Here is a 26,788-nt window from a genome sequence, read left to right on the forward strand (position 1 = left end):
GTAAATAATAATAAATAGAATATAAACAACAATATTTGATAATTAACAGTTTTTGTTAACCAAGAAACAATTAAATCTCTATTAGAGCGGTTTTATTATATTATCTCTTTTAAGATAAAAACAAAAAAAAAACGTCAAAATACGCGATAATAAAAAACAAAAACATACATAGCTATTTCTAATTTGTAAAAAATAGTTTCTTATAAACAGTAAAAAACTTGGACGACGAATTTCCAAATTATACTTTACTTAATAAACAAACATCGTTCTTTCTAACGTAAATTCATCGAATATGCGCGCGCATGCGTAAAACATACGAAAAATGCGAGTAACGAAATCCAGCCGTGTGTAACGTTTCGTTACTCGTTACTAGATGTCGCACCCGTTAGGCTACTTAGTACCGAATACATGCGGTTTGCTACAGCTCTACTAGTTTAAAATGGCAAGCAATGTTGCCGTGACCACACGCAGTAACGTAAAATAAATAAAATATTCCCAATATTCACTTTCAACTTTTAATACTCCGACTAAACTTTTCTGATATTTTGTTATAGAATGCAGCGTTTTGTAACAATAAATTGTGGGAAATGCTTTCGCTTAAAGGTAATATAGGGAAAAGGACGATGCAAGTAAAAAAAAGGGGGCTGTCTGTAAAGTCGGTTTACGGACGATAATTTTACGTGATAACGTCAAAAGAAAACATTGATGAAAAATTGCATACTTTTTTAATTTTCAAATATTATTTACAGTTTTTTTGCAAATTTAATTTAAATAATTTGTTTAAATATAATCACCAACAATTAGTTAAAAAGCCCGCCTTTACCTGTTTGATATTATAGAAGATTTTCTCGCACGGTGGTTGGCCGGTTCTTGCATGCTCGGCTCGGGCGGAACGTGGCAATTTTTCGTTGCGTGCAGCCGGCGTTCATCGATTTACAAGACGTTATCACGTCAAAAAGAAATAGGTTAAACACGGCAACTCGTGAAGGAACGGAGGCATGAGCACGGGTGTCTGCGGAGCGGGCCTAGCGCTGGAGCGGGCAGCGGCGAGGCCACGCAACTCGACACCGCCAGCCCCACCCTATAAGGCACAGCCGGTCTTCCACAAACTGTCCGTTTACATCGCCGGCCATGCCACATCTTCCACCGCGCAGGCCGGGGCTATTTTTGCGTCCCCCCCTCCCTCCCTGCCCCCCGCGGCGACGCGGTCTCCCCGGCTCAAACCACGCCCTTCACAATATTGGCTTCAGTGAGGCGAAGGGCCATTCCTTACTCCTCTACATGTTCTCTGTGGCTTGTGCATTCGTGCTTTGCTTTTATTTGTGCTGTTGACACATGCTCTGCAATGGTTCCGAATTTCTCTCTGTAACGGTGCACTTAAAATTTTTAAGAGTATTTTTGACGTGACAACGTCTAATAAATCGATGAACGCCGGCTGCACGCACGAAAAAGAGTCCCGTTACGCCGTGTCCCGTTACGCCCATTGAACGCTTTCTCGGAATCTTTCTCTCTTCCACTCGATTGGAACAACCATCGATTTGACTTTTTCGAGGCACATTTAACTTGAAACACTCCCATTCATTTCCTACTTTTCCTATTATCGTCCTATCCTTAACAGAATAACACAGATTGGAAGAAGTTAAATAGCAAATATGCATACAAGTTATAGTTAAAATCTCTTCGTTAAAGTAATAAACATTTTTGAATTAATGAGTGCAAATAAAAGTAAATTTATCAATTAAATTGTAGATTTCATTTCACTCCTTCTTTGTATCCATACAAAATAGTGATAATTCAATAAAAATGATTCAATTTTATTCATAAAAGAATGCAATCATTTCATCAATGTTTTGTTATGTCGTTGTCACGTTAAACTATCGTCCGTAAACCGACTTTACAGACAACCAATTTCTTTTTTACAGGAAATATTGTTAGACTGAATTCTGCTAATTATAATCAAAATAATGCTGCGAAAAAAGGTACAATTAAGTTAGTATTATTTTTTTCCCAAAGACATAAAGTGTACTTTTTTTTATTTTGTTTGTGGGCGTGTAGCTACCTGGGCTGTAGTGACTATAAAACTCCTGATGTTTCTTTTTACACTAACTTTCCTTAATTATGTATTCTTTTCATATACTTATCTTGCATTTACTATCTACAAAATGTTGACACGAAAACATATTCTCTCAAATGTCACTAAATATTAATTCAATTTTCAATGTCAGATGTAGATAGTTAGGTAACATATTAGTTCTCATTGTATTATAACTTTTTTCAAGTAAATTAGCAGGATGATTTTCATAGGGTTAGACACAATGAACAGGCGTTTTGCTTTTGGTTAACCCATTTATAAAATACATATTTAGCATAAAGACCCTAGAGGTTCCATTTTTTTTGTTATATTTTTTTTGTTATTTTTCTTTTGATCTCTTAACCTCTATAGCTTGTTTGTCGCGATTTGATATTTTTATTTAAGTTTGGACCCTGATGAATCCTTCGTCTATGCAAAGAACAAATAAAGAATTAGTTCTGAACTCATAAATTCAGAAAAATGGAAAAAAATAGGCAACAACATGAACTTTAAATTAATTAAAAATAAACAGTGTACTTAATTGGTATAGGAATCATAACAGCTTTTTAAAGAATGAGGAGCAAAAAAATATTTTTAATTATTTTTATAATTTTTGGTTTGATAATGTGTTTCTAATGTTGGTAATTTTCAAAGGAATTAGGTGGTTGTATTCTTAACCTAATAAGTTTGGAAACGGTATTTGATAAATTTAGCTACTTTGGGGGGAAAAAACCATGCCCTTTTGACAATGAACCAGTTTATTACATCTGAACACACTAAATTAAACAGCAATGACAAGTACGACAATAACATTTATTTCCTCACGTGTTTTGACGTAGGTACGGTAAGTTTTTTTTCCACATTATTAAGTTTCTCCAAACATAAAAAAAAAAGTTTACATGCTTATCTTCTACACCCTTTTAAACATCTGTCAGATTTAACTGTAATTTAAAGCTTTTAAATATACGATTCAAATAAATATGTAAATTTAAGCTATAAGCATTAAGTATGGTATTTGTTTCATTTATTTACATTAGGTAAAATCGTTTTGCACTTTACCTACCTTCACCCTGACTACAATTACAGCTAACTAATTACCAGGAGTTATTATAGTATTATTGCCTTTTTGGGTACCCATTACTTTGATGTTTATATAAATCAATAAGAACTGCCGATGAGAAGAGTTTTGGGATCATATTAGAGACAATCAAGGACATCTGTGAGGAAAGACAGCGAGTTGCATGGTTTACGATCATAGTCTAATTGGAATATGTGGCCAACTGTAAATAATTATTGTTCTTGCTGGGGTTTTGGCGCCTATTCTCTCCGCAGTAGATCTCAGGAACGCTGCTGCTGTATTGATTACCCGGACTGCTAATCCAGCTAGCACGTCACTGCATTGTATTACTGGCAGGAGAGTAATTATTAAAAATAAATTTGGTAGTGTTGTGTGACTAGTGGAAATTTGCATTACCTATGACCAAGTCTGTTTTATACGTAACTGACATTTACTGTAAATGAAATAGTAATAGTTTGAAAACATACGATTTTAATGGGTTCTTTGATATTGACGTGAAGTTACTGTTAACATGTAATTCAGCGAGAGGAACAACCAAAATAATTTACTGTGTATGTTATCATTTTGTTCAGACCTAGGTGTCAGTAAGTAGATGTAAATGACGTCACAGGAACACATCGACTACCATGCCGTGTCTAGCTATAATCTGTCGGAGGCTTGAGGCTCTCTTCCTAGGACCTCCAGGTGGTCTGCTGCGACGCTGGAACACTGGACGCTGGAAGCTGTAATTGGCGAACTACAGATCTGATGTAGTCGGGGGGTCTGGCTGAAGAATCGACTTCCCTCTCGTCCTAAAAAGTCTGTTTTAATTTGGATCGGTCTCACCAAAACGTCGTGGCCGATCGTAGCTGGCGCTGACATCAGTCGTACGGAACCACTACGGGGACGAACGGGACCGACGCGGAAGTTGGCACTAGATGTCGCCGATACTCCCTATCTTAGACTTATTCAGTCCAGAACTATTCTCACAAATAATAGTGTGGAGAATTCTAGATAGCACACGACCGCGGATGACGCGAATCTTCAATTCCTCGGGCGGCAACCAAGGCTTTGGTTCGCCCCAGCCCGAGAAACGTCTTCCCGCTGCAAGATGGCGATGGCGTCTCCCTCCTTCTTCCTTCTAACTATTTATTTTCCGTCCCTAGCAACCAAGGAGCTATAAGACCACCAGCAAACCAAATTAACTGCATAGTGAAATAAAACTTGGATATAAGCGTGTAAGAGTGCTGAACTAAAGCAAATTAATAAAGTTTCCAAAGAATAATGCTTAGAAGACCCTGAAGTTAAAAGGTGTGTTGTCTCTGGCAATAAGATGTGTTATATAGGTTAACTTTGGTTGTCCTCTTTACAATAAAATAATTAAATACATAAGATCGGCTTATGAAATATACAATTAATGTTACAATAATAATCAAAATAATAATAATATAACTGTAAACAGTCGTACTGGTTACAATAGTAAATAACATTAGATTTCCTTAAGAACGTTGCACACATACAGGTAAATTAATGTCAAATAATTTAATAAGTACTTATTATCAACATAATTGTTGTGTATTATCAATAGTATTTATTGATATTCATTGGAGGTTTTAGATTGAAACTTTAGTGGCGTACCTACAGGTATCGGCAGACACAACACATGCCTCGTGGCTCTTGCAAACACAGCCTAACAACTTATACGTTCCACGTTATGACACGTTTGCACGTTTAATATGTGTTTGCGAAGGACCCTGCGAGGAGCAGTACCCCGGGACACCTCGAGGCAAGAGTTGACATGCAGGCCGCTTGGTTTGTAGATTCAATATCAAGAACTTTATATATATATAGTTTTGAAAAAAGTACATATAAATTGGTTTATTTTACTTATACAATTTGTTTATAGTATATATTTAATCTAGATGATATATTTCTTAAAATATGATTGTACACATAAGTGTTTAATATGTGTACTGATAGATTTAAATGTACAAACGAATTGTGTTCAACATACATACAGAACTGTCAATAACACATACAATATCATATTTTTATTATATTAATGGAATGAATTGACTATCCACATTTATTGTGTTGAGTTTATATAATGGTAGCATTTAAAATACTGTTATGAGTTTAATGTGGGGAGAAAATTGGGTTCGTAAGGTATAGCCCAATTAATTAGTTCAGTTTTATTTTTTGCTAATATGTTTACACTATAAATTTAATTACCTACTGCACTCAATATTTCTGTCCATAACAATTAGACTTGAACTGAACATTCAAACATTATCACTTGCCTCTGGAGCTTGGCTCGACAGTGGCCCGCTCTTCTGTCCGCCTCTGTCCGCTTCCTTCGCACTCTCATTTTACATAATAGAAATTTGTTTGGTCCATTACCCACTGCGCATTCAGTGCATCTCAAGGAAACATATGAAAATCTCAAAGTTCTGCTAAAATGTGTGAACTATGAAAAACCTTCTTGGACAATTTGCAGTGATTTAAAAGTTGTTGGTATGCTACTTTGTCTACAATCTGGCTGCACAAAAATCTCATATTTTATTTGTGAATGGGACAGCAGAGCCAAAGACAAACACTGGAAGCAGACAGACTGGCCCAAAGGAAAAAAAAACCTACAACCCGTTTCACAGAACATAATAAATGTAACACTTGTTCAACAAAGCAAGGTTCTATTACCTCCTATTCACATTAAACTCTGATTAACGAAGCAGTTCACTAAAGCACTTCCAACAGAAGGTGACTGCTTCCAGTATTTGGTAACAAAATTTCAGAAAATATCTTATGCGAAACTGAAAGAAGGGGTCTTTGTGGGACCGCAGATCAGAAAATTAATGACTGACAGTATGTTCGAAAATACAATGAATCCTTTAGAAAAAAAAAAGGTATGGTTTTTTTTAAAGATGTAATGGCTAACTTTTTAGGTAGCAAAAAACATCCAGAGTACAAAAGAATGGTTAAAGAAATGTTGGAAGGTTTCATGAAATTAGGATGTAACATGAGAGTGAAACTTCAATTTTTACATTCACACAATGATTTTTTCCCTGCGAATCTTGGCGATGTCAGTGAAGACAAAGAGAATGTTTTCACCGGGACATAAAGGACTTGGAAAAGAGATACCAGGGAAGGTGGGATGTAAAGATGATGGCGGACTACTGCTTCATGCTTAAAAGAGATGGCACTGCTGATGGAAGACAATCGAGGAAGAGAAGTTTCAACCCACGTCCCACAGATCTTGAAGTGAAATCAGCGAAGACTATGAATTAAATTGTCAGATACCGTTGTGTTTTTGTAACAGTCATAGATTTTTAAAGTGAGTGTAATATATTATACTATTGTTCACTATAATGCAAGAGCAGTGCAATTTCATAATAGGTTATAAAATACACGAATTTTTAAATGAAAGTCAAATAAATTGTCCAAAGTCCAAAAATTTCATTTACTAAAGGGGTTTTATCCACCCCTTGTCTGAACGAGCATTTTGGAATGCTATACAGCGCATAACCTCTTTAAGACTTCCTTTTCAATTAAGATTGTAGCAAGTAATTTAGATTATAAAGTAAATGAACTATTTAAAGTGAAACCATTCAAAAATAATATGTTACAAGAGAGAAACTTGGTGAAAACTATCATACCTTAGACAGACTTTTTTAACTATCATAACTTAGAAAAACATAAATTAGATACATGTAAATGAGAAACACACAACATCTAACCACATGACTTAGAAACATCATAACAAAGTAAAACACAATATAAAACTATTATAATTTAGAAACACAACACCGAGGACATAACTTATAAACATGTAAATCCAAACCGCATAATTTGGAATCACGCAATGCTTAACCACGTAATATAGTAAAATAATAATTTAGAAATGCATAACTTAATACAGGAATAATTCAGAAAAACGTATCTCATATTTTTATAATAATATTATTCTTACAATTGAAACAAATGTTTTATATACTAAATTAATTTGACGAAATATTTTTAGAAAATATTTTCTATATCATATTTTGGTTCTCCATCTACAATATACCAAAAATCATCTTTTTAAACTGTAAGTAATAGCTATATACTAAGCAATACTTGAGCCATTATATTGGAAAAGGAAACTTCCATACGAGCTGCAAGCGAGAGCACAAGATGGCGCGGGAATCCTGGTGAACAACTCCACCGCAAATCGGCCTCTTCCACTTTGCTGTCGACCCCAACAACAGCGGCAGCAAAGCGGAAAAAGACATATTCACGAGGAGTAGCTGACACACGCTCGGTTCTTCTCTTCTGCGTGTCGTTCTTGACCTTGTCTGTTTCCTCGTAACATGGCCACGTGGTTCCCGAGCCGTGCAGAAACATGGCGACGTCTCCAAGTCGCCCTGTCCGCCTGGACCAGTTCCAGCAGAGCAGCGTCGCGTGTGGCTCGCCGAGGATCGAGGTGACTGGCAGTTGGAAGACACCGCTGGCTGGCTCGTGTATTCGGGCCACTTCTCCGAGAGACACGCCGGCACAACCATCTTCAACAATGGTTACAAGGTAAGGTTGTTGTCGCTGTAGGGATACTCTCAGGTGGATTTTTGAACATTTGCTTTAATGCAGCCAGGATGCACTGAGCAGTGAAGCTACAAGAAGTATCTAGTTCTCCTCGCCACAACAAGCTTCAGTCTGGAACCGGCAGTTGACGTGCGAGATACTCTTCGGTCTCGGCTTGGCCCGAGCCAAGCGGCGCTAGGAGGTTGCGCACCCCCCCCCCCCCTCTCTCCAACATGGGCAAAAATATTTTGGCGCATGCTTGGAGATCCACGTAGAAGATTTTAACAGGAAATTAAACTATACTATTCTTCAAAATCAGTCAAAAGCAAAGTAAGTTGAGAGAGCTCCATTTTGACAATGAGTATATAAAGTATAAGAGTTGTAACTTAACGAAACGAAAGACAACGTTATCACGCTCATTCGTTTAAAGATCATTGGAGACAGGAAGTGGCCAAGTCAGCATCATTACATGGCAACCGGGTGAAGCTTTTTTTTTTTTTTTTTTTTTTTTTAAATCTCATGGTCTGCGCCATGTTAGTTATCCGCCCCATTGTTGGTGCTGTATTGTGAAAACTGCTATAAATGACTTTGTTTTATAGCATTGATCGTGACAAATGTTAGCTATGTTTTACAGTATTAATTTGGAACGAAATTATCTCGTACTAATACAACTTGTCAAAAAACAGATCAGTGTATTCAACCTGCATATTACAATTTCGTAATTTTTATAACTTGTGCCTGATTCCCAGGAAAGATAATTAGGTAGGTCAAATAATATTTGAAAACTATATATTTGAGCCTGTCGAAATTCAAACGTCCCCAATAGAAAATAAAGTTTATCACAAATACAGTTAAATACGTTTTGGTAATTTTACAGAAAAACCATTATAAAAATTGTTTTCAATGCTTGTTAATTACAATTGTTGATAGTAACTGTCCTGGAATTATTTATCTTCAGAAATCCTTCATTGTGAGTTTGTAGGGACAGAAAATGGTGTGTGTGTGTGTGTGGAGATATATATATATATATATATATGTGTGTGTGTGTGTGTGTGTGTGTGTGTGTGTGTTTATAAATGACTTGTTCGATGCACGTTTAGTATTTGTAATGTCGCTAACCTAACCAGTAGTATGTAAATGGTGATCCGAGCGCTGTCTTCAGGCTCTGGTATGTGGTGCCAGGTCAATGAACGACCTCTCTGACGTCACGGAGGCCATTTTGGACTCAAAATTCCTCAAAATAACTCAAAATTTCCCATTTTCGCGGGGAAAAATTCCCATTTTGAGGGACAATTTCCCGTTTAAGTCCTCCAAAATGCCATTAGCATCGAAATTCCTAAAAATTGTTTAAATTCTTTAGCGATTAGCCGCTCTAAGCCGCACCGTGACAATTAAAAAGCTATGGCCGCCCTATTAAATTATGACATCACCTTTGCAATTTTCGTTACGGAGGCCATCTTGAAAATCTTTATTCATTATTAAAAATTAATAAAAATATTAAAAATTTATAAAAATATTAATTAATCAAATATTAATAAAAATATTTTAAAACACTGTTGCAATTATAGTTACGGTAGCCATATTGCATTCTAGAAATGTTGCATATTTCGTTACGCTCGCCATCTTGGACTGTATGACATAATCGTTACGCGTTTTGTTACAGACACCATCTTGGATTTTAGATAATCTAGATCGTTGCGATTTCCGTTACGGCCACCATCTTGAAAATACATTTTTTGCTTCAAAATCGAGGAAAAATTACAAAGTAAAAAAATTTAATTAATCAAAATCTAATTAAAAATATTTTAAAAATGCTTTTATGTCCTCAGTTCAAACCCGGTGAGGACAAAAAAAACGTCGATAGATCCTTTCTCCACGGAAGCCACTGACCGTCAGACCTCCAACCAGTAATGTCAAGGTTTATATTATGTCAGCCTGTATGATATAATGTCCGCTATCTTGTTTTAGTTTGCTTGAGTGCGCTACCATCATATTGAATTAATTTTTGTTCTCTAGAGTGTAGTAATTATTTATTACTGTGGTGTCCGCCATCTTGAAATATGGACGCCATCTTGGAAATTTGTAATAATTAACCTAGTAATTCGGGAAAAATTAAAAATTGTATTAATTAAATTTTCAATTAATATACGGATTGATTCGGTTAGTTCCTGTCCTTGGTTCAATCCTTGACCGATGCAAATATTTTAATTTTATGTAAAAAATAATTATTTGATAAATCATGTTTTATAATCCTTACAGTAGCCTAAGTTCCACATAAACCAGCCTTCAGTAAGTCTTTATGTCCGCCATCTTGGAAATCTGTAATTATGTAGCTATAAATTCGGGAAATATTCCAAAAATTAAAAAAATAACTAAAATATTAAAAAAATGATTGGTGCAATATATTTTCCTCCTTGGTTTGATTTTCGGACTGTGATTTTGATAAATTAAGCTTAACTTAAATTTTATATTCTGTTTCCCATTTACTTTCGTGGAGTTTGTTAATAATTCACTCTACGAAAAACACGTCTCTACAAGATACCTGTCCAACGAATTAAATTTATTGCTGCTATGTCTAACATGGAAGTCTAATTTTTTTCGATACTTAGAATACATTCTGTCAATTTCATGTAAAATTCTATACGTTTTGACCAAGTATCTTCGGACCACGAGACCAGCTAATGAACAATGTCAGTCGCATAGACCAGTTGTCTCTGAACCAAAACACATCCTTCGTCGATAGCTAATATAAGTTAACATATTTCAAGTAGTCGTGACATAGTCTTCGAACTGTCAGATCTAAAGTGTAGATATAATCGGTTACAAGCATTTAGACCAACAGAATATGTTTTAATACTTATAAGAGGACCACGAATCCCGGAAAAATTGTTTTATTAAGACAATAGGTTTTGGACTAGTAAATATTCAGAGCTACAACAGATATGACTACACGCATTTAACGAAACGACACACAATAAACAAAAAAAAAACACAGTACACAAAGGAAACGGAATGAACTCACAGTTCACACAGGAAATTGAATGAAAACACAGTACACACAGGAAACGGAATGAACACACAGTACACATAGAAAATGGAATGGGCATGTAATGTAGACATTGAACATGCAGTAGCTTGAACTCAGGCCTAGAAATCATAATTCGTGAAATAACATAAATTACTTTTAAAATATTCAATATATTTTATTATTTTTATTTTATACAAATGCAGGTAAAAACAAGTCATTATAGTATATAGCCATCTTCCCGCAGTTCTTTAAGTATGGTCGATACTTCTTTGATGTGTGAATAGTTACCTGCACAAAGCGAAGCCTGTAGAAGTCTTAACGTGACAACAAATATGTTAGGATATTTCCCTGATGAGAGTAGTATAGGATAGTATTTTCTGGGACAGGCGTCAGGCTGTGGAGCCGACCGCCATCTTGGATTGTGACGTCACGGCGGCCATCTTGGACTCAAAATTCCTCAAAATTCCTCAAAATTGACTCAAAATGACTCAAAATTTTCCGTTTTAGAGGGAAAATTTCCCGTTTTCGAGGGAAAAATTCCCGATCCGAGGGAAAATTAGGATTTCGAAAAACCACAAAAGTCGTTTTGCATTAAAAACCACGAAATTCCTGATAGAGGCTTAAGCATCCTTAACTCAAGCCTCAGTTAAGCCTCTTTAAGGATTATGACGTCACCGTTGCAATTTTCGTTACGCCCGCCATCTTGAAAATCCACAATTTTTATGTTAGAAAATCGGGAAAAATTTTAAAAATCATAAAAAAATTTAAATAATCAAATTAAATAAAAATCTTAAAAACCACTGTTGCAGTTATCGTTACGCTCGCCATCTTGGATTATATAAATGTTGTATATTTCGTTACACCCACCATCTTGGTTGAGTACCATGTCATTCTTTCACTTTACGTTACGACCACCATATTGGATCATATTAATGTTGCAATTATCGTTATGGACGCCATCTTGAAATTTATACGCCATCTTGTAATTTAGATGCCATCTTGGAAATCCGTAATTTTTATGTTAGAAAATCGGGAAAAATTCCAAAATTCATCAAAAAAAATTAACTTTTTAGAATTCTGATTAATTATATCGATTCCCGTCCTTGGTTCGAAACCGATGAGGGAAAAAAAAATATCACATCAGATCCTTCCTCCACAGAAGCCACCTACAGACTGACCTACCACCACCAATAACAGGGTATTTACCATCAGCTGGTATGACATCATGTCCGCCATCTTGTCTTCATCCGCTGGAGACCACCATCTTGTTTTCGTCTGCTAGAGTGTGCCGATAACATGTAGTATAATTATCTGTTCACCATAACTTTGATCTCTTATATTGACATTAAACTTTGTCATTGACCTTGAACTTTGACCTTGACCTTGAAATTTGACCTTGCCTTCAAATTTTACCTTGACCTTGAAATTTGACCTTGACCTTCAACTTTGACCTTAACCTTGAAATTTGACCTTGACCTTGAAATTTGACCTTGACCTTGAAATTTGACCTTGACCTTGAAATTCGACTTTGTCCTTGAAATTTGTCTTTGTCCTTGTCGACCATCATGGATCCGTCATTTTATGATTAGTACATGCTAGCAGTCATTGCCATCATCATGTTTTCGTCTGCTGGTGGACACCATCTTGTGTGTACTTGTATTATAGAGTACATTTCCATCATGATAGTTTTATTCTAACCTGTTACAGTGCAGTAATCATTTATTATTACCGAGGTGCCCGCCATCTTGAAATTTGGCCGCCATCTTGAAATCATGTAATTATTTAGCTAGAAATGCGGGAAAAATACCAAAAGTCTCCGAGGAAATCAATTATTAATTTACATACTGAATCGATGGATCCCTGTCCACGGTTCGATTCTTGACCAGTGACAGTTGTAACTAAATATTAAATAAATTTTAGATTCTGTTTTCCATTACCTTTCGCGGAGTTTATTAATCATTCACTCTACGAAAAACAACTCAAGTCAATATACCTGACCAACGAATTAATACAGTGCCGATTAGCCTATTATGAAAGTCTAATTTTTCAATAATCTGAATAACATATAAGCTGTTCATGTACAAAGCCATACATATAGATCAATTGTCTTTAGTCCATGAGACCGAGTCACGTCATTATCAGACGTATAGGCTAGTCATTTCAGGTCCGCATGAACTTCGTCGTTAGCTAATTATATTCAATTAATCCCTCGTGACATTTCTTATACTTACTAAAGGACCAAGTGACCTTGAAAAATATTTTAGTAACACCAAGAGGTTTATAACTAGTAAATATTCAATCACTACATTTTGTACTACGCACAATAAAAAAAAGGAAGCACCGTCATCGAAAAGGCAGCACCATCAATAAAAAGCCAGCACATTTGGAAGCACCGACAAAGAAAAGGAAGCACCATCAAGAAAAGGCCGCACCGCCAACGAAAAGGAAGCACATTTCTAAGCACCGACAAAGAAAAGGCAGCACCGCCATCGAAAAGGAAGCACATTTGGAATCAACGACAAAGAAAAGGCAGCACCGCCAACGAAAAGGAAGCACATTTGAAAGCACCGACAACGAAAAGGCAGCACCGGCATCGAAAAGGAAGCACATTTGGAAGCACCGACAACGAAAAGGCAGCACCGGCATCGAAAAGGAAGCACATTTGGAAGCACCGACAACGAAAAGGCAGCACCGGCATCGAAAAGGAAGCACATTTTGAAGCACCGACAACGAAAAGGCAGCACCGCCAACGAAAAGACAGCACATTTGGAAGCACCGAAAACGAAAAGGCAGCACCGGCATCGAAAAAGGTACCACATTTGGAAGCACTGACAACGAAAAGGCAGCACATTTGGAAGCACCGACAACGAAAAGGCAGCACCGTCAACGAAAAGGCAGCGCATTTGAAAGCAGCGTCAACGAAAAGGCAGCACATTTGAAAGCACCGTCAACGAAAAGGCAGCTCATTTGGAAGCACCGACAACGAAAAGGTAGCACATTTTGGAAGCACCATCATCGAAAAGGCAGCACCATCAATGAAAAGCCAGCACATTTGGTAGCACCGACAACGAAAAGTCAGCACCGCCAAAGAAAAGGCAGCACATTTGGAATCACCGACAACGAAAAGGCAGCACCGCCAACGAACAGTCAGCACATTTGGAAGCACCGACAACGAAAAGGAAGCACCATCAACGAAAAGGCCGCACCATCAACGAAAAGGAAGCACATTTGGAAGCACATTTTACGAGAACTTAGTCTTAGTTAGAAATCTGAATACAAGAAAAAAAAAAACATTAAATTTTTATAATTACAATTATTTATTTATTTACATTATACAAATACAAGTAAAACAAACCATTATTGTATGTAGCCAGCTTTCCTCAGTTCTTTGAGTATGAATGATATTTCTTTGATGCACGAATAGTTTCCTGCACAAAGCGAGTCATGTAGTAGTCTTAGCCGGTCAACCAATATGTTTGGTTCGTTCCATGAAGTGTAATCAGTCTCTTCTACCACCATCTTACTTGTTTGATCATTATAAATATTATTTTCTCTGGTGTCTTCCGTTTTAACACCATCCTCAGGGTAACTTTCATTATCGAGACAATGATCATCACAAGCTTGATCCGATTTATTTAATATATCACGATGTTTCCATCGTTTCGGTCTCAGGACACCACCACAGTCTTCGATCTTGCCTGCTTTAGTTGCTTCATCACAGTCTATACCTTTGTCAACAGCCGCAGAGTCGCTGTAGCAATCACCGTAGAAGGCATCATCTTCACCCAGATTACCGTAAGAATTCGATGCCGATGATGTCGAAGTGTCTTCATCGTCTTCATGCTTCCTTTTTAGGAGTCCATCATTTTTACAGAGTAGGAAAGATCTACTTGAATTCGGCTGGAATGTATTCTCACTTTTCACGTTAAGGATTCTTCCATTGTCTTCATTCTTCCATAAATCAACATCATCCTTCAATTTAAGTTTTTTGTCGAGATCAGAAGAGCCGCGAACATAATCTCTCCAAAGACAAGGAAAATTATTGTCGTAATGCAAATCGCTCTTCCTTAGCCTAGTAGAGCCATCGTTGTCCTCTAGCTTGTACGCAGGCTTGGCGTTACAAGTTCTGTCATGTCTTTTTAAGCTCTCTCTCCGCGTAAACGACTTGCTACATCTAACACAACTTATCATATTACGTAGTGAATTTTTAACACAGTCATTCTTCTCGTGTTGTCTTCCATTCTTTCTCAAGATAAATTCTTTGCTGCAAAACTTACACCTGTGTCCTTTCAATACAGCAACAGTCACCGAATCAGGATTCATATTAGTTACTGAGACTATTGTCAGATGCAAACTGAGTGAATTAAATTAGATACATTACTTAAATAGAATTTTCTAAATATTTCAACAGCAAGAATTAAGTTACCTCATACAAAAGAAATTGTTTCATGTGGTTTCGATTGTTAGCATGAGATGTTGCCACGTGTTGTGTTGAGTCATAATTTATTTAGTTCTTTTATGTGGTATGCGGGATGCTCACTAACGTTCGCAAAACAAGGATGGCTTCGCTAGACATCAAGGAGAAGGAAGTTTATCTTTCATTTTAATGCTTCTCAGATGTCTCAAAGTATATTATTTGTCTGAGTAAAGTTATTATTTTTTAAATCCACCTGATAAAAATATTGTATGTTCTGATTTATTGACAGAATTTCACTGATTAAATGTAACTCTGAATAAAAATGACATGACTCAGTAAGTAAAAAATTCTTCATGCAGAGATAGATCTCTCACAAATAATCAGGAGCACTCGGTGAAAACCATCAGATGTCTAGCCAGGAATAATCAGAAACACTTGGAGAAAGCCATCAATATAATATCAAGATTAATCAGAAGCACTCGGAGAAATCCATCAGATGTCTAGTTAGGTATAATCAGAAGCACACGGAGTAAACCGCCATAATATTGTCAAGAATAATCGTAAGCTCACAGAGAATACCACCATAATATTGTCAAGAATAATCAGGAGCACACGGAGAAAACCACCATAATATTAACAATAATAATCAGAAGCACACGGAGAAAACCACCATAATATTGACAAGAATAATCGGAAGCACACGGAGAAAACCACCACAAGTTTTCTTTGATATCATAAAAATACAGAAAAAAATATATAATAAATAACAAAAAAAATTAATAAAAAATTTTCAATGACAAAATAAAATACAAAAATAATAAACAGATTCTGCTAGCTTGTGAACTTCTCATTGTTGAGCAAAGATATAGTTCTAGTACAAGCCAGAATTTTATGTATTTTTGTATTTTATTTTGTCATTGAAAATTTTTTATTAATTTTTTTTTGTTATTTATTAAATATTTTTTTCTGTATTTTTATGATATCATAGAAAACTTGTGGTGGTTTTCTCCGTGTGCTTCCGATTATTCTTGTCAATATTATAGTGGTTTTCTCCGTGTGCTTCTGATTATTATTGTTAATATTATGGTGGTTTTCTCCGTGTGCTCCTGATTATTCTTGACAATATTATGGTGGTATTCTCTGTGAGCTTACGATTATTCTTGACAATATTATGGCGGTTTACTCCGTGTGCTTCTGATTATACCTAACTAGACATCTGATGGATTTCTCCGAGTGCTTCTGATTAATCTTGATATTATATTGATGGCTTTCTCCAAGTGTTTCTGATTATTCCTGGCTAGACATCTGATGGTTTTCACCGAGTGCTCCTGATTATTTGTGAGAGATCTATCTCTGCATGAAGAATTTTTTACTTACTGAGTCATGTCATTTTTATTCATAGTTACATTTAATCAGTGAAATTCTGTCAATAAATCAGAACATACAATATTTTTATCAGGTGGATTTAAAAAATAATAACTTTACTCAGTCAAATAATATGCTTTGAGACATCTAAAAAGCATTAACATGAAAGATAAACTTCCTTCTCCTTGATGTCTAGCGAAGCCATCCTTGTTTTGCGAACGTTAGTGAGCATCCCGCATACCACATAAAAGAACTAAATAAATTATGACTCAACACAACACGTGGCAACATCTCATGCTAACAATCGAAACCACATGAAACAATTTCTTTTGTATGAGGTAACTTAATTCTTGCTGTTGAAATATTTAGAAAATTCTATTTAAGTAATGTATCTAATTTAATTCACTCAGTTTGCATCTGACAATAGTCTCAGTAACTAATATGAATCCTGATTCGGTGACTGTTGCTGTATTGAAAGGACACAGGTGTAAGTTTTGCAGCAAAGAATTTATCTTGAGAAAGAATGGAAGACAACACGAGAAGAATGACTGTGTTAAAAATTCACTACGCAATATGATAAGTTGTGTTAGATGTAGCAAGTCGTTTACGCGGAGAGAGAGCTTAAAAAGACATGACAGAACTTGTAACGCCAAGCCTGCGTACAAGCTAGAGGACAACGATGGCTCTACTAGGCTAAGGAAGAGCGATTTGCATTACGACAATAATTTTCCTTGTCTTTGGAGAGATTATGTTCGCGGCTCTTCTGATCTCGACAAAAAACTTAAATTGAAGGATGATGTTGATTTATGGAAGAATGAAGACAATGGAAGAATCCTTAACGTGAAAAGTGAGAATACATTCCAGCCGAATTCAAGTAGATCTTTCCTACTCTGTAAAAATGATGGACTCCTAAAAAGGAAGCATGAAGACGATGAAGACACTTCGACATCATCGGCATCGAATTCTTACGGTAATCTGGGTGAAGATGATGCCTTCTACGGTGATTGCTACAGCGACTCTGCGGCTGTTGACAAAGGTATAGACTGTGATGAAGCAACTAAAGCAGGCAAGATCGAAGACTGTGGTGGTGTCCTGAGACCGAAACGATGAAAACATCGTGATATATTAAATAAATCGGATCAAGCTTGTGATGATCATTGTCTCGATAATGAAAGTTACCCTGAGGATGGTGTTAAAACGGAAGACACCAGAGAAAATAATATTTATAATGATCAAACAAGTAAGATGGTGGTAGAAGAGACTGATTACACTTCATGGAACGAACCGAACATATTGGTTGACCGGCAAAGACTACTACATGACTCGCTTTGTGCAGGAAACTATTCGTGCATCAAAGAAATATCATTCATACTCAAAGAACTGAGGAAAGCTGGCTACATACAATAATGGTTTGTTTTACTTGTATTTGTATAATGTAAATAAATAAATAATTGTAATTATAAAAATTTAATGTTTTTTTTTCTTGTATTCAGATTTCTAACTAAGACTAAGTTCTCGTAAAATGTGCTTCCAAATGTGCTTCCTTTTCGTTGATGGTGCGGCCTTTTCGTTGATGGTGCTTCCTTTTCGTTGTCGGTGCTTCCAAATGTGCTGACTGTTCGTTGGCGGTGCTGCCTTTTCGTTGTCGGTGATTCCAAATGTGCTGCCTTTTCTTTGGCGGTGCTGACTTTTCGTTGACGCTGCTTTCAAATGCGCTGCCTTTTCGTTGACGGTGCTGCCTTTTCGTTGTCGGTGCTTCCAAATGTGCTGCCTTTTCGTTGTCAGTGCTTCCAAATGTGGTACCTTTTTCGATGCCGGTGCTGCCTTTTCGTTGTCGGTGCTTCCTAATGTGCTGTCTTTTCGTTGGCGGTGCTGCCTTTTCGTTGTCGGTGCTTCCAAATGTGCTTCCTTTTCGATGCCGGTGCTGCCTTTTCGTTGTCGGTGCTTCCAAATGTGCTTCCTTTTCGATGCCGGTACTGCCTTTTCGTTGTCGGTGCTTCCAAATGTGCTTCCTTTTCGATGCCGGTGCTGCCTTTTCATTGTCGGTGCTTCCAAATGTGCTTCCTTTTCGTTGGCGGTGCTGCCTTTTCTTTGTCGTTGCTTCCAAATGTGCTTCCTTTTCGATGGCGGTGCTGCCTTTTCGTTGGCGGTGCGGCCTTTTCGTTGATGGTGCTTCCTTTTCGTTGTCGGTGCTTCCAAATGTGCTGCCTTTTCGTTGGTGGTGCTGCCTTTTCGTTGTCGGTGCTTCCAAATGTGCTGGCTTTTCATTGATGGTGCTGCCTTTTCGATGACGGTGCTTCCTTTTTTTTATTGTGCGTAGTACAAAATGTAGTGATTGAATATTTACTAGTTTAAAAACCTCTTGGTGTTACTAAAATATTTTTCAAGGTCACTTGGTCCTTTAGTAAGTATAAGAAATGTCACGAGGGATTAATTGAATATAATTAGCTAACGACGAAGTTCATGCGGACCTGAAATGACTAGCCTATACGTCTGATAATGACGTGACTCGGTCTCATGGACTGAAGACAATTGATCTATATGTATGGCTTTGTACATGAACAGCTTATATGTTATTCATATTATTGAAAATTTAGACTTTCATAATAGGCTAATCGGCACTGTATTAATTCGTTGGTCAGGTATATTGACTTGAGTTGTTTTTCGTAGAGTGAATGATTAATAAACTCCGCGAAAGGTAATGGAAAACAGAATCTAAAATTTATTTAATATTTAGTTACAACTGTCACTGGTCAAGAATCGAACCGTGGACAGGGATCCATCGATTCAGTATGTAAATTAATAATTGATTTCCTCGGAGACTTTTGGTATTTTTCCCGCATTTCTAGCTAAATAATTACATGACTTCAATATGGCGGCCAAATTTCAAGATGGCGGGCACCTCGGTAATAATAAATGATTACTGCACTGTAACAGGTTAGAATAAATCTATCATGATGGAAATGTACTCTATAATACAAGTACACACAAGATGGTGTCCACCAGCAGACGAAAACATGATGATGGCAATGACCGCTAGTATGTACTAATCATAAAATGACGGATCCACGATGGTCGACAAGGACAAAGACAAATTTCAAGGACAAAGTCGAATTTCAAGGTCAAGGTCAAATTTCAAGGTCAAGGTAAAATTTCAAGGTTAAGGTCAAAGTTGAAGGTCAAGGTCAAATTTCAAGGTCAAGGTAAAATTTGAAGGCAAGGTCAAATTTCAAGGTCAAGGTCAAAGTTCAAGGTCAATGACAAAGTTTAATGTCAATATAAGAGATAAAAGTTATGGTGAACAGATAATTATACTACATGTTATCGGCAAACTCTAGCAGACGAAAACAAGATGGTGGTCTCCAGCGGATGAAGACAAGATGGCGGACATGATGTCATACCAGCTGATGGTAAATACCCTGTTATTGGTGGTGGTAGGTCAGTCTGTAGGTGGCTTCTGTGGAGGAAGGATCTGATGTGATATTTTTTTCCCCTCATCGGTTTCGAACCGACGGGAATCGATATAATCAATCAGAATTCTAAAAAGTTATTTTTTTTGATGAATTTTGGAATTTTTCCCGATTTTCTAACATAAAAATTACGGATTTCCAAAATGGCATCTAATTTACAAGATGGCGTCTAAATTTCAAGATGGCGTCCATAACGATAATTGCAACATTAATATGATCCAATATGGTGGTCGTAACGTAAAGTGAAAGAATGACATGGTACTCAACCAAGATGGTGGGTGTAACGAAATATGCAACATTTATATAATCCAAGATGGCGACCGTAACGATAACTGCAACAGTGGTTTTTAATATTTTTATTTAATTTGATTATTTAAATTTTTTAATGATTTTTAAAATTTTTCCCGATTTTCTAACATAAAAATTGTGGATTTTCAAGATGGCTGGCGTAACGAAAATTGCAACGGTGTCGTCATAATCCTAAAAGAGGCTTAACTGAGGCTTGAGTTAAGGATGCTTAAGCCTCTATCAGGAATTTCGTGGTTTTTAATGCAAAACGACTTTTGTGGTTTTTCGAAATCCTAATTTTCCCTCGGATCGGGAATTTTTCCCTCGAAAACGGGAAATTTTCCCTCGAAAACGGAAAATTTTGAGTCATTTGAGTCAATTTTGAGGAATTTTTGAGGAATTTTGAGTTTAAGATGGCCGCCGTGACGTCACAATCCAAGATGGCGGTCGGCTCTACAGGCTCCACAGCCTGACGCCTGTCCCAGAAAATACTATCCTATACTTCTGATGAGTAATATAATCTTTTCTGCTGCCATCTTCCTTGCATGTTTATTATAAATACTTTTAATATCACTTTTATTCCAACGATCATCGTAAGATTTATCAGAATAATTTATTTTATTACATCGTTTTGTTACACTCCTCAGTCATAACAGAGTAAACCCATGTTATGTAATAAATTTGTAACAATTCACTCTCCTGATGACTGGGGGGCATATAGTGGATCTTTTGGTTTGAGAAGGCAAAATAATGATTTCGTCTAGATATTAGTACCTCTGTTTTTATTTTACTTCTGATTAGTTTCACGTTGGATATTTTTTAAATTGATTAAATAAATAAATAAATAAATATATATAACATGGATTTATAATCACATTGTTAAAAGAATGGGCCGGCCCTTATTAGACAATTATATACGCGTAGATCATTAACACAATTTAAATAAAGTTCGTAACAATGAACATATTAAGGAGTCACAGGAAACGTTTGGCTATCTGATCTGAGCAACGTCGTGGTTCCATGCTAGTCCAAAAAGGTTTTAAAAACTGAAAGGCTGGCAGTTTGAAGATTGGTAGGCGAAGTGGAAAGCTGACGGGTCGTCAGGGGGCCTTAGTCATCCGGCCCGTGGAGACTGATCTGGTCCTTGGAATGTGTCCGGTTCTTGTAAATGGTCTGGTACTTGGTCCCTGTCAAACAGGGTGATGTCGTCCAGGATCTGGCCGGGCGTTGAGCACACGGACCCGCCGCGGACGATTCATAATTAAAAAAAAAAAAATTATTTATGATGACTTATAAATTACTACTTCTACGAGCTAGATCTATACGGACTTACTAACGCCTAAACACTACCGTTGTGGAAATCATCCCTTCTCTAGTTAAACACATTTAAAAAAAAAAACGGAGAGTCGTCCCGATGATGTAGATACGAAGCAGTCAGTCCCGAATCGCGGCGCGCAGTAAGTTAGGGGCGGCCGAGACTCCTAATTAAAAGGCGATATTAAAGAAAGGGGGGAGGCTTCGGCTTTCGGACCGAAAGGTTCCGAAGATTACCGAGGTGCTTGTCGAGAAAGGCAGACTTCGATATCTCGAAGTTGGTGGTACTGGCCGATGTCAGCGCGACCTACTGAAGTATGGCTGAACCGAGTAGAGGTCGACTCACACGAGGCCACTGCTAGCAGCATGTGGCTTATGGAGCGGACTAGGCCAGCGCTCTGGTGGCCTGGGAAGGAACTACTGGGTACTGGTTTCTGCGGCAGACGCCAGAGGGCAGGCGTTCCGCGGGCGTTCAAACTCCCAGGGGAAGTGATTCGCAAAACTGCCGCTAGGGTGCATGAGCAGTATATTTTGGGACTGGAATCGTGGCCTTGGGGAGAGGCCGACCCTGGCCGGGGTTAGTGCCCGGTCAAAGCCCTGGGCCAGTGTTTCCAGGAAAACTTGGAGAGGTGGGGTGTGTGGGGACTGCTGATGACACGAATGTCAAAGGGATTGCTCCCCCTTTTATTTGTTAACCCAGCCATCTTAGCCGTTAGGCCCTACCGGCCTGGGGCCCCCACGGGTGTGGATACGGATACGCCGTATACGTGAAACAGGACAGGTGTTAGAGATCCAGCTATGTCCAGAGACTGAGGCTACCCATCCCAGCATAGACACCACCGTCACCCCCTGCCTCACTCAGCTAACTAGACAATTGGCTGCGTCCATAGTTCTTAGACATTGCTGGCGCCTACCCCGTTCTCCCACATCACACTGGGACCCCTCAATCACCCAGTGAACCCGTGGTCCGGTGGAGGCCTATCCAACTTCTACTAGCTGTCCAGGCTAGTACCGGAGCTGTGTCGTCGCTCACCACGTCGACTCCGCATCGGGCTAGGGAATCGGATAAGAGCCACCACTACCAAGTACGAGTCCTACCCAACAATAATCCAGGGCCTTAGAGGAAACCTCAGCGGGACTCCATTCAAACATGATGGATCCTTCCCGTACTACTACCAACTTGGCGTCGACTCGGCAGACCATTCGCCGGTAGCTAACCAAACCGTCACTGTTAAAAGTTGCTCCACTGGATGCCTCGTTTCCTCGGACTACCCTCCAACCCGCTGTACATCGGCCCGGCGGATTTACAGCCGATTAAGGCCCGGAAGTGCCTGGATTCATCCGGCGACAATCGCAGAAAGCCCTGGCTAGAAATGGAAACCACAGTGCCTATGCAGGAAGGCCTCAGGGTTACCTCGGTACCTCCCCCGACCCCTGAACCTGGGAAAGAGGCTCTACAGGACCCGGAGGCGTGACTGAACGTTGGTGGAAAATGGCTCGCGTCAGGCGAAGTCTTAGAAACTGCCTGCCCTAAGAGCTTGCAGGACATAGCAGTTCTCGTCACGGATCTGAGGCGGATTACACGCTACGTTCGTGCGCCAAGGCGGGGATAACACGATACATAGACTGACTGGCAAAGACTCGGCAAAAATCGGATCTAGGGCTGGGAAAAATTGGGGAGGCAAGTCTGACAAAGATTGAATGGGAGTGTACAGGAGGAATAAGTTTAAGTTCTTGCAGCAAAAGAATGACTGGTGACATAATTTAATTAAAAAAAAAATCAAATTAAAAATTGTACCAAGAATACTAGTTGGCGGCACAGTTTCCATCGTTTTGGTCTCAGGGCTTCATCAAAGTCTTCGATATTGCCTGCTTTAGGTGCTTCAGCACAGTCTTCGATCGCGTACCAGCTTCAGAGTCACTGTCGACATCACCATAGAAGTCAACGTCTTCGCCTGAATTACTGTAAGAACTCGAAATCGTTGACTTAGAAGCTTCTTTATCGACTAAATCTTCATTTTTAAGGATCTATCATTATTTCAAAGTATGGAGGGTTTACTGAATATGGGCTTGATTGTACTCTCACTTTTCACAGTGGTGAAACTTCCATCAGTTTCAGTCTTCCTTAAACCATCAACATCCTTCAATTTAAGTTCTTCATCGCGATAGGGAGAGCGAATAACATCACTCTTTCTTAGCTTAGTGTCTTTATCAATGTTCTCTATCCCGTCAGTGGGCTTGGCTGTAAATGTTATACCGTATTTTTTTAAGCTGTCATTTCGAGTTAACAAACTGCTACATAGATTACAGAGTAACATTTAGCGTAGTGGGTTTTTAACACAATCATTCTTCTCGTGATGTCTAGCATTCCTTCTCAGGTCAAAATTCTTGCTGCAGTATCTACAGCGGCTTTCTTCCGATTCAGCCGCAGACAACAAACCAGGTTCCATGGTAGCTTCTGTTTATAATGTTAGATGCAAATTGAGAGTTTTCAATTGGAACAATTACTTAAATATATATAATTTTAATTTTCATCAGTGCGAGTTATTTATCTCATACAAGAAACATGATGTGTCCCGGCAACAGCATCCAGTGCTGGAGTCGCTTGAAGTGGGGTGAAAAGCCCGCTGGTATGCTGGCAGCTGCTCCTTGTCTCTCGGATGTTGGCGCTTGTCTGAGATGCCTGCGTCCTGAATTATGCTGGGCAGGGGAACAAGGAAGGGGAAGGGTCCTAGAGCATAATCCTCAGAAGGCTGCTCCAGTGGAAGAGGGATGCTAGAGCGTAATCCTCGAAAGGTCGCGCCGGAGGAGGGAGGGAGAGAGAAAGAATGAGAGGTAGAGGTGGTTCGCAAAGTATCAACCTGATACTTTGTAACTGATACGCGCCTGTATCAGAAACGGCAAACGAGTACACTATTCAAGTATCAAGTACTTTAGTATCAGTTTAGAATTCGCCTGGAACAACACCACGGCCAATGTGCGCAGAACCCGATTGCAGATGACGGTCACTTGGGCGGAGCTTGTGAAAGGGGAGGGAGCGGCACGACGAATAAGGGATAAAGAAGGGAAACAATGTAGGGGAGGAAGCGCAGGGGAAGGCGTTGAAGGAGAGGCGCAGAGCGAAATTGTTACGAGTTGTTTTGTTTATTGTCCCACATCAAAGTAGGCTCAGTGCGCAGTGCGTGCACCGTCTCGTTCAATAATAAAACTAATGAAATTTTAATATTAAAAAGTACATTAATACAAGATATAATATTTATATTTGTGCACCTAACAGCTATGAAAATGCAAATGAATTCTCAGTTGACACTAATAACAGATGTAATCAACATATGGACTTTCTTTTTTCGAAAACAATTAGTAACTAGTGTTTTCATACATTAAAAGATTACGATTTTATCAAAAATTAAAAATAAAAAATACAGATAAGTACATTAGTGAGCATACTATATCAATATACATTTGAGTTATGTACATCAGGCAGATAGCAGTGCCAATATCGATAAAAAAAAACACTTTGCAAGTTCAGTCACTATTTAACAAATAAGTATTGCATTATTTTCTTAACTTACACGTTTGATGTTCGGTCAAGTTCAGTCACTATTTACAATATTTCTTATTGGCATTTAGAAAAACAAGTTTCTTGACTTTCTCGCTTGATGTTCGGGAACGTCGATCAGACACAATAATTCCAGTTTTTGAGAACAATCGTTCACAAGGAACAGAGGTAGAAACTGTAGCAAACTTCTCTAGGACTACTCTCTTGAGATGTGGGTAGTTGTACGAGTGTCGACTCCACCATTTTAACGGATCTTCATGAAGTTCCAACAATGGTTCTTCAATGTATCGCTGTACTTCAACAATGGCTCTGGACTGATAAGTACCAGCAGGTTTAAATTCAGCTGCTTGTTTATGGAACCGAGTCCAAAGTGAAAATTTTCTCTGGGGTTCCTGAGATTTGTTTGTCACTTTTGATCCTAGACCTAAATGTGTTTCGGATTCAGATTCTTGTAATTTGTTTGCCAACAGATTTATAACCATCTTCTTTGCTTTCTCTGCTGTGTTATTGTTACTAAACCCAACACTTTTGTACCTAGGGTCAAGAAAGGTAGCAAGTAACAGTGTGTTACTGTTCTCTAAATCTCCTAGACGAGTACAAATGCCTTCGCTGATTACAAATACTACTCTTTGAATTTCTGTTGGTAGTTCTGTTGTCATCATCTCTGCATAAATACTTTCAAGGCCTTTGGTTAGGATAATGACTGAAGATGCTGAGATGTAGTTTTCCCCGCTCATTATGTTAGTCACCTCTTCTAGTGGCTTGAGAACATCTTGTAGTTTCGCAGCTAACTTCCATTCTTCAGCAGTGAGCATTGGAATATCTTTATTTATAAGAGCGAGTGCTGAACGTATTGGATTATCTAGTTCTACGAACCTTTCCACCATGTAATATGTCGAATTACACCTTGTAGCAACATCACTGATCAGTTTCTTGGGTTGATAGCCCATTTGTGTTTGAAGCTCCATTCATTTTTTTGTTGATGTTGCACTGAGTTTGAAATGCTGGACGATTGCCTTAATTTTCTGAATAAGGTCTCGCAATTTAAGCAACCCATCTTTAGCTATCTAGTTGATCGTGTGTGCATAACACCCGAAATGCCTCCATTTCAATTCGTCTTTTATAGCTTTCTGTATGTTCGCTGCATTGTCAGAAACACAGAGTAAAATTTTGTTTTCTAACCTCCATTCTTTTGCTACACGACTCAGTTCCTGGGCTAAGTGAGCACTGGTGTGAGACTCCGAAAATGAACAACAATCTAACACCAAAGAAATCAATCTGAAATTGCAGTCTATGAAATGACATGTCACTGCCATGAAACTTTCAGTATTTACAGAAGTCCAACAATCTGTTGTTAGTGTGACAGAATTAATTTCAGTGGTTGTTAATATTTCATGAATGCTATTGTACACAGTTTCATAAGCAGCTGGTAACAATGTGTTTGTTATAGTTTTCCTACTTGGCAATGTATACGACGGATTTAATGCATAAACAAATCCTCGAAACCCTTTGTCCTCAACAACTGAGAATGGTTGAAAATCTACAGTAAATAAATTTAACAGTTGGTCATTAATTTTCTTGTTAGCAGAAACAGAAAGTTTTCTTACAACAAAATCACTTACTTTACAGTCACGTACATTGGTTCTTTCCAACACAGCTTGTTTG

Source organism: Bacillus rossius, chromosome 7 (genome assembly GCF_032445375.1).
Source record: "Bacillus rossius redtenbacheri isolate Brsri chromosome 7, Brsri_v3, whole genome shotgun sequence".
Taxonomy (NCBI): Eukaryota; Metazoa; Arthropoda; class Insecta; order Phasmatodea; family Bacillidae; genus Bacillus; species Bacillus rossius.